Below are 9,410 nucleotides of genomic sequence, written 5' to 3'. Positions count from 1 at the left end.
GGCTAGGTGGCCCAATGGATAGAGCACCGGCCCTGGAGTCAGGAGTACCTGAATTCAAACCCCACCTCAGACACTTAATAATTACCTAGCTGTGTGGCCTTGGGCAAGCCACTTAATCCCATTGCCGTGCAAAAACTTAAAAAAAAAAGACTTACAAAAAATCAGTCTTACAGAAATTATTTCCTTTTGGTCTTGCGACACTCAATTGAGCTCAAAACAAGTTTTATAAGGTCCATTTCAGAGATGAGGAAACTGAGTTTCTGAGGGGGAGCTAACTTGCCCAAGGTAATCTCCCTACTTATTCTACAGACAGGATTCAAATCCTGGTCTTTCAGATTCCAGTTCCAATATACTATTCTCTGAAACTACAATGAATGTAAGAATTGGAAAGGACCCCATTTGGTCAAACTACATCAGGACAGGAATTTCCTCTTTATCATTTCTAAAATGTGATCATTCAACTTCTGTTTGAAGGTCTCTCAATTATTCTTGAGGTAGCCTATCATTTTTAGAGATCTCTGAATGCTGGGAAGCTCTTTCTCATATAGTGCATGTTAGTCAAGTCCCTCATTTAATAATCATTTAAAAAAACATTTATAAAGCATTTATTTTGTCCCAGACATTGTACTCTTTAACAATGATTATTTCATTCTATTCTCACAAAAACCTTGGAAGGAAGATGTTATTATTATTATTATTGTTGTTGTTATTATTATTATTATTATTATCCTCATTTTACAGATGAGGAAACCAAAGCCCACAGACGTTAAATGACTTGCCCAGGGTTACAGCAAATAAGTCTGAAGTCAAATTTTGAATTCAGGTCTTCCTGACCCCATATTTCAGATGTGGAAAATGAATGCCAAAGAGAAGAATTATCCAAATCCATACAAGAATTAAGTACCAGAGCCAGCATTCAAAATGTAAACCATTTCACTTCACACCCCATGCTCTTTGCTCTATAAGGAAAAGTCTCTATTTTTCCTTACCTAACCCAGGTTTTCATTGCTCCCAAACTATGAAAACCTCATTTTGGCCTAAATGCCTTTGACAAGATTAATTCTTTGCTAATATATGGGCTAGCTGTATACCATCAGCCATCAATCAATGTCAAAAACAACAACGACAACAACAAAACATGGCAATTTTTAAACTCTAAGGGTTGTAAATCTCTTTGCATCTTATTTGACCCCAGATGGTAGAATCAGGAATAATGGGTAAATGTTGAAAAGAAGGAACAAACCCAACTTCTTAATAATTAGAGCTAAAAAGGAGCCTGGGCTGTGTTGAGAGATATCAATTTTCCTTTCATTGGATTTTGTGACAAATGAAAAAATTTGAGAGACATAATTCCTGGGTAATTATTCACTTTATTAATTATGCCTAGCAAATAATTAATAAAAGGATGGTCATTCAGTTGTCTCTGTAAACCAAAAGATGAATCATGGAGTCTTCTAAGGCTTATATTCCCTTGGAAGAGTGGGAGATATCCCACAAGTACTAATCAACTCTGATTGGTTAAAAATTAATGAGCGAATGAAAATCATTATAATACTATATATTGTAATATAATAAGTAGGCCTCTTCTAATGAGGGTCAGAGGAATATGACTTTAATTATGTCAGTCTTACTCAGAGACCACCCTTAGCCTCAGGCAATCAATACATATTCTTCCCACTTTCTCACTATCCTCTGCTTCCTCCCCCTATGGACTTTTTCAATGAAGAAAAATGTAAAAAAAAAAAATTTAAAAAAAGAAAAGAAAAATGTATTGACAAATGCTTTATCAAGAGAAGAGAATCATGAATTAAGAACTAGAAGAAACTACAGAAGCCATCCAATACGTTTCTTTCATTTTGTAGATGAGGAAATTAAAGCTCAAAAAGAACTTTTTAGGTAACTTCCTTAAAATCACAGATAGATGTGACAGAACCAGAGCTTGAACCTTGTCTTCTCTCCACTATTCTACCCAGGCTCCACTCCCACAAGTTCCCTTTCCCTTAAAAAGAGAATAACTGACTACTTCTGGAATTCTAGTCCAGTTTAGCAATGCCAGAACTCATTGGCTGGTCTCATACCTCAGCACAGAACTGAGACTATCATGTGGTCTAGAGGTAACAACTTACCCCCACGCAGTAGCTGACATCATCAACACTAATAAATCATCTCTGGCTTCTTGCCATTGAATCTAAGAAGCCTAGCTAATTCTGAAGAGTAATATACTTTGTTTCACATCAACCAAGAGTCTGCTTTCGCAATTGCCTTTCTTATGACATTCATAAGGAAAAGCATCTGAAGAGAAACTGATGCCCACCAAAGCCTCAATCACTTCTGCCTGGCAGCTTAGATCAAATAAATCTCCACTAAAACAGGACTTTAGACAATGGTTCCAATGTCAGTAGACTACTATGACTCACTAGCCCTACAAAATCAGAATATGCATTAAGGCTAAGGTTTCATACACTTAACACAGTTTTATATGACAGGCAATCCACAAATGTTTATCAACTGATTAACTGAGGAAGAAGAATTCTGGTGCAGAAATGGCACCACCATAATTACAGTGTGAAGATTGGAGCTCTATCCTTCCTTTCTGACTGTATTTAGAAACTACCACCGCCACAACTATTGAATGAGTGATTGAAGGAAAAAAACACCTTACTAAGCCCAAAAACCTGTGCCAAGTGCTAGACATATAAATAGAAAAGTAAGACCATTTCTTCTCTCAAGAAGCTCACATTTTAAGGGCAGAGACAGGGACATGGGAAGAGGGGGTGGCAGGTGAGGATCGGTTCTGCCTCACCTGTCACCCTATCACTGTATATTCCTGAGAGACAATTTTTGACAGCAAATTTTAGCTTCAAGTTAAATAGAAAACTGTTTCATCTTCCTCTACACTATGTGGTACAATAGAAGAGGAATTTGGAAATTATTCAAAAATGTCATTTGCCTGTCATCACAGGACTTTGAGATGGGATTGGTAAAGTTGTATAGGTGATGTCTTTTGATTTCTGTACATATTGGATTTGTTGAGGTAGATTTGCACCAAGTCATAGGTCTCAATCTCTCCCAAAGTCATGATTGAACAGTGACAAGATAAAGTCAATACAACTGGTAGTGGCTCTATATGTAGTAAATGACCTTGGCATCTTCCATATCTAACCAAGTTCTTAGCACTCCACAATGCCTACTTCAGCTGCCTTCATGACCATTGAAACAAATCATTCTCATCAAACGATTCCACCAGTGGAAGACATTCCATGCTTGTGTTTAGAAACCCCTCTAATTTACCAATGGGTTTGAGATCTCCTCTATTCCCCTCTACCTGTTTTAACCAGTTTGCCAGAATGCTTTATCAGGGTGTGGCCACTGTGTAAACTACAGCTTCTTGGAGCCATAGGTGAGAATTCAGTGACTCAAGGGGACATTAAAGTTGGAAAGTAGTTTTCACATCAGAGCTACTGGTCTTCCTTGAACATACCCTACATCCCTGTCACATAGTAGGACTTTAGTAAATGTTTGTTTCTTTCCTTATTCTAGCTTCATAAGTGTTTATTCCCTTCCTTTTTCCCATCGATTCTGCAGGACATCGCTTTTCTCCATAATTTTCCAGAGATTTCACAAGGCAACTAAAACAATGACATCTGTGGGTTCTCACCACATCCCACTACAGAATGAAAAAGTTCATCTGAGCTTATTGACTTGTCCTCACTGAGAAAAGCTAAATACTCTCTTGATGTATCCTCATTTTAATTGTTTCAACTCATTAATTCTTTTGTTCTATCCAGATCTAAAAATGATTAACTTTAGTAGAGAAAAGAGAAGTCAGTTGTCATTTTCCCTTCATCCCAATAGTTACTGTGCCCTTGTTTTGCTCATAGGAACACAGGCAAAGAAAATTAGTCCAGACTTGTCCAATCCCTTCTTTTTTACAGATGAGAAAACTGAGATTGAAAGAAATTAAATGATTTATCCGAGGTCAAAGAGGTATAGTATCACCCCCCTAGGATTTGCTAACAAATCAAATTTGGTGTCTTTCCTATTATGCTGTGCTCATTTCAGAATAGCCAGGAATGGGGATAGGGAGGAACAGTTAATGAAAGGATAAGTGGATGCATGGATGGATGAATGAATGAATGAATGAATGAATGAAGTACTTATTAAGCCTTTACTATGTGCAAAGTACAAAGAATACTTTTAGAAAAATAAAACCATTCCTGCTCTGGAGGATTTCAACTTCTAATGGGGGAGAAATCACATAAAGAAGCTACTACAGCAAGTCAGATGGAAAAGTCCCATGATTCACAGGAAACAATGACAAAACAGACATTAATGTCCCTTCTTTCATGTCATTCACAATGATAAAATCATGTTAGTTTCTGATTTTGAACCATTTTCCAGTATCAAAGACTTTAGGGATAAGAATTTTGTTTTCTAAGTCTTTGAGAGATCTGACTGTACCAACTGTAGGAGTACATGCCAGGTTACATTTCCACAGTGGCTTCTTTCCAGGATGATAACTGAGTGTATTTGACTAGAAGCATGATTATTCCCAAGGTTCTTGGGTTCAGGGTCCTGGGCTGTCTCACCAACATCCAAAGAAAGATGGTGGACAAGGAGGTGGTGGTAGTGACCTGACCTGCCTTGCATGTGTTGCCTCCTAAGTCAGTCTATCTGCTTCAGCTAGACTGGCCTGTCCATTTGCAAGTGGTAATTAGTCAACAGTTGTTAGGAGTGGTTATCTTCTCCATGAGAATTGCCTTCTTGGAAAATGTATAGGAAGTCTGGGGAATGGGGGTGTGCTGCAATCCTCAGGTTCTACTGTCTGTCTATTGAAGGCAGATAGATCAGGAGCTGTTGTAAAGGTCAACACAGATTAATAAGAAATAATGATTTATTCTGTCAATGGTGACTATAGAGGCTAGACTGGTAGCAGGTTTCATTGTTGGGAGGGTACTGTTATTCTCAAGGCTCTTGGGCTCAGAATTCTGGCTATTTCCATCAGAATCTAAAGGGAAATGGTAAATATGGTTTGATTTGCCTGGTCTATGCTCCATCCCATCTCTCTCACATGCTACTTTAAGCAAATGGGCTCACCTGCCTGTGAAAGTTAAAAGACATTTATTAAGCTACAAAAAGCTAGGCAGAACCTACATGTAGAGTGATGGGAACCAAGGAGGAGTGTTTTATGTCTGAACTAAGAAGTCACAGGGGATAAAGAATTGAACCTTAAAGTCAATGACCTGGGGACATTAGCCTCTGGGATGGAAACTCACTGTTCAAGGAAAAAAAATGGCTAGGAGCGCTGTTGGGGGGGGGGGGGGGGAAGGTGGTATGGCAGGGACTGGGCATAGACCCACATCTCATATCATATGTCAGGTGGGGTTGGTATAGTGCAGGATTTGGATGTGGAGAGTGATACCATGACCAGTGAACAGATCAAGAATTATTTTATCTGTTAGATCTATGGAAAGGGGAGAACTTTCCAAACAAGAAATAGAGAACATTATACATTACAAAATGAATGATTTTTACTATATAAATTAAAGAGTTTTTACACTAGACCTATATAGTCTAGATTGGAGGGAAAACTAGGGGTTGGGAAATAATTTTTCACAACTAAGGGTTCTGATAAAGATCTCATTTATAAAATTTCTTAGGGAATTGAGTCAAATTTTTAAGATTACAGGACATTCCCCAATTAATAAATGGTCAAAGGATATGGACAGGCAATTTTCAAATGAACAAATTTATATATATACATATATATGTATATATATGAAAAAATTATCCAAATCAGGTTAAAACAGGTTCAGACTGGCTAAGATGACAAAAAGGGGAAACGGCCCATGTTTGAGAGGTTTTGGAAAGATTAGGTTATTAAAACACTGTTGGTGGAGTTGTGAACTGATACAACCATTCTGGAGAGCAGTGTGGAATTATGCCCACGGGATAATAAGGCTGATTGTACTCTTTGACTCAGAAATACAATTACTAGATCTATATTCAGAAGAAATCATAAAGAATGGTAAAAGTCCCCTATTGTTTAAAGGTGCTTATGACAGCTTTTTTTTTTTATGGTGGCAGGGAGTTGGAAATTGAGGGGATGCCCATTATTTGGGAAATGGTTGAACAAGTTTAGTGTATGAATGTTGTGAAGTAATTTTGTCCTATGTGAAACCATGAATTGTCAGACTCTAGAGAAGCATGGAAAGAATTGCAGCAAGTGGTGCTGAGCAAGGGGAGCAGAGCCAGGACAGCATTGTACACATTTGCAGCAACATTGTGAGTTGATTAAATATGATGAATGCAATTCCTTTGGGTAGTTCAAGTATCTAGAACAACCCTGGGAGACCTGTTATGGGCAATATCATCCACATCCAGAAGGGGAAAAAAACCCCACAAAATCTGAACGTATGCTGTTATTTTTTTGAAATTTCTCTTGTGTATTTCCTTCCTATCCCAAGGTTTTATTTTTTTCCCCCTTGGTCCTGATTCCTCATACAGAAAGTAAGAAATATGTAAGCATGTTGAACACAGATATACCTTTACAACTAGATTGTTCGCCCTTGAGGGAAAGGGGGATAAGAAAGGAGGGAGGTGGAAAGTTGTGTAATTTATAAATATGTAAGTGAATGAAAGTTGAAAAAAAAAAGAAGTCACTGGGAATAAAGAACTGAGCCTTAGGGCAATTGAATTGAATGTCCTTCCCAGAAAGGGTAGTTTTTGTTTGTTTTTGTTCTCAGACCTAGATGTGCAAAGATAAAAGGGGAATACTTCTGGACAACAAAAGGTCCCATGCTAAGACCAACTTGGTCATTGTTGGGGGCCCTGATTAGCTCCAAGTGAATGTAAATAGCAAGTGTTTCTATCTGGCTAGAAACCCTAAGGCTCTTGCCTTCCTAGGTTTATTATTTTTTTTTTTTGACTAGGCAGAAGAGGACATTCTTTGCTTCAGTTTTTTTCTTCCCTTGCCTTAATCACTAAGTGTTGCCTCAGTCGATCTAAAACCTATTAAAGAAATTGGCTTACTCTCATTACTTCCAGGGCCATCTCCAGTCATCTTGATCCATACTGGTCATGAGAACCAAATGACTCCAAAGGAGAAAGTGGGGCTGATGACTTTGCACAGTATTCCCTCTTTTAAATCCAATTCACTTGCATATTATGGCATCACCTTCCTGATATCATGATTCTCTTTGAGAACAAAGAAAAAACATCACTAGTGTATTAGGAAGATAGCCAGAGGGTAGCAAACAGAATGGTAAGTTAGCATCAATTTAGTAATAGAGAACTCTGTCAAATCATGGGCAAATAATACCCTAGAATTGGATCCAGGCATCTGAACCAAAGGCAGGAAGTCATGGCCATAAACATGACAGGAGAGCCACAAACAATTTGGTGGGTCTGTGTTGAGCAGAACTCAACAATCAGAGGTGAGTAGTCAGCAGCTCTTTCTGAACTTTAAGATTCCTGAAAGCTAATGTAGCAATAATAAAAACACCACCTGTGTCCCTCAGGTCTTCAGTTTCTTTCGAAGGACTTTGTAATTTGGTACAATGGTATCAGATTTCCTTCTGATGTTAGCATTTATTCCCACGTGAATCACATGTAATGTATACTTTTCAACACATTTGACAAATTTCAAGATGCACTCCATCATTTTATGAATACATCAACCAAGAAGACAGTAAACCCATATCCTGTTAATCATCAACCTATGCTTAGCGTGTTACCAACAGCAAAGAGTTATCAACCAACCATGCCAACCAACCTCTTCTTTCTTTTTTTCCTGAATTTAAGACTTTATTTATTTTGAATTTTACAATTTTCCCCCTAATCTTACTTCCCTCCCCCACCCCTCACAGAAGGCAATTTGCCAGTCTTTACATTGTTTCCATGGTATACATTGATCCAAATTGAATGTGATGAGAGAGAAATCATAGCCTTAAAGGAAGAAAAATAAAGTATAAGAGATAGCAAGATTACATAATAAGATATCAGTTTTTTTTTTCTAAATTAAAGGTAATAGTCCTTGGTCTTTGTTCAAACTCCACAGTTCTTTCTCTGGATACAGATGGTATTCTCCATTGCAGACAGTCCCAAATTGTCTCTGATTGTTGCCCTGATGGAATGAGCAAGTCCACCAAGGTTGATCATTACCCCTATGTTGCTGTTAGTGTGTACAATGTTTTTCTGGTTCTGCTCATCTGGCTCAGCATCAGTTCATGCAAATCCCTCCAGACTTCCCTGAATTCCAGTCCTTCCTAGTTTCTAATAGAACCTTAATGTTCCATGATATACATATACCACAGTTTGTTAAGCCATTCCCCAAATTGAAGGACATTTACTTAATTTCCAATTCTTTGCCACCACAAACAAGGCTGCTATGAATATTTTTGTACAAGTGATGGTTTTACCCTTTTTCATCATCTCTTCAGGGTACAGACCCAGTAGTGGTATTGTTGGATCAAAAGGTATGCATAATTTTGTTGCCCTTTGGGCATAGTTAACAGACTGCTTTCCAGAAAGGTTGGATGAGTTCACAGCTCCAGCAATAATTCCCACAACCCTCCCAACAATGATGATTGTCCTTTTTGGTCATATTGGTCAATCTGAGACAAACTTTTCTTTCTTTAAGGAGATAAACAATGACATATATGTAGCCTAATTATCATTCCTTGTTGAACAGGGAGTTACTTCTTCCTTGGTTTCTGGCTTAATTGCCAACTGCTTGTAGATCTCATAGATTTAAAATCTATAATCATTCTCCCTCTTTCTCTTGTGGCACATTCTTCTATGTCTTATGCTCAGATTCTACTATCCCATATGTATTTTTTTCTTTGTTTCCATTTAAAGTATTCCCTCCAGCTATGTGGTACAGAAGATAGAGCAGTAGACCTGGAAAACCTAGTTCAAATTCAGTGTTAGACATTCAAAAGCTGTGTGAACTTGGGTAAATCACTTAATCTCTGGATGTTTTAGTATCCCAACCTATAAAATGAGAATAATAATAAAAGCATTTATAAGCCAGGGGTGTTGTGGGGATCAAATGAGAAAGCCAAGCATTTTAGTACATAAAGTTATTATTATTATTATTATCATCATCATTATTATTATTTTATTACTATTGTTTTAAGAAGCATCTTGTCCTCCTTGATGAATTAGGGAAGAGAAGGGTTTTTCTTTGCTCTATTTCTAGGGTCCTTACTGTTTGTTTGTCTTGGATCCATCTGAAGAGCCTATGAGTTGCTTCTCATAATATTTTTAAATGTCTAAAATAACATATATTGGACTGGGAACAAAAGGAATTATGCCTGCTAACCTGAAGTCAGTTACTTTAAAAGAGTTTTCTGAATCAATTCACCTAAGTAGCAAAATAGCTGAAAGATTTTATAGTAGAGATAAAA

The sequence above is a fragment of the Macrotis lagotis genome, chromosome 3 (assembly GCF_037893015.1).
Source record: "Macrotis lagotis isolate mMagLag1 chromosome 3, bilby.v1.9.chrom.fasta, whole genome shotgun sequence".
Taxonomy (NCBI): Eukaryota; Metazoa; Chordata; class Mammalia; order Peramelemorphia; family Peramelidae; genus Macrotis; species Macrotis lagotis.
The sequence above is the reverse complement of the archived record's forward strand: the minus strand, read 5'-3'. Positions refer to the sequence as shown.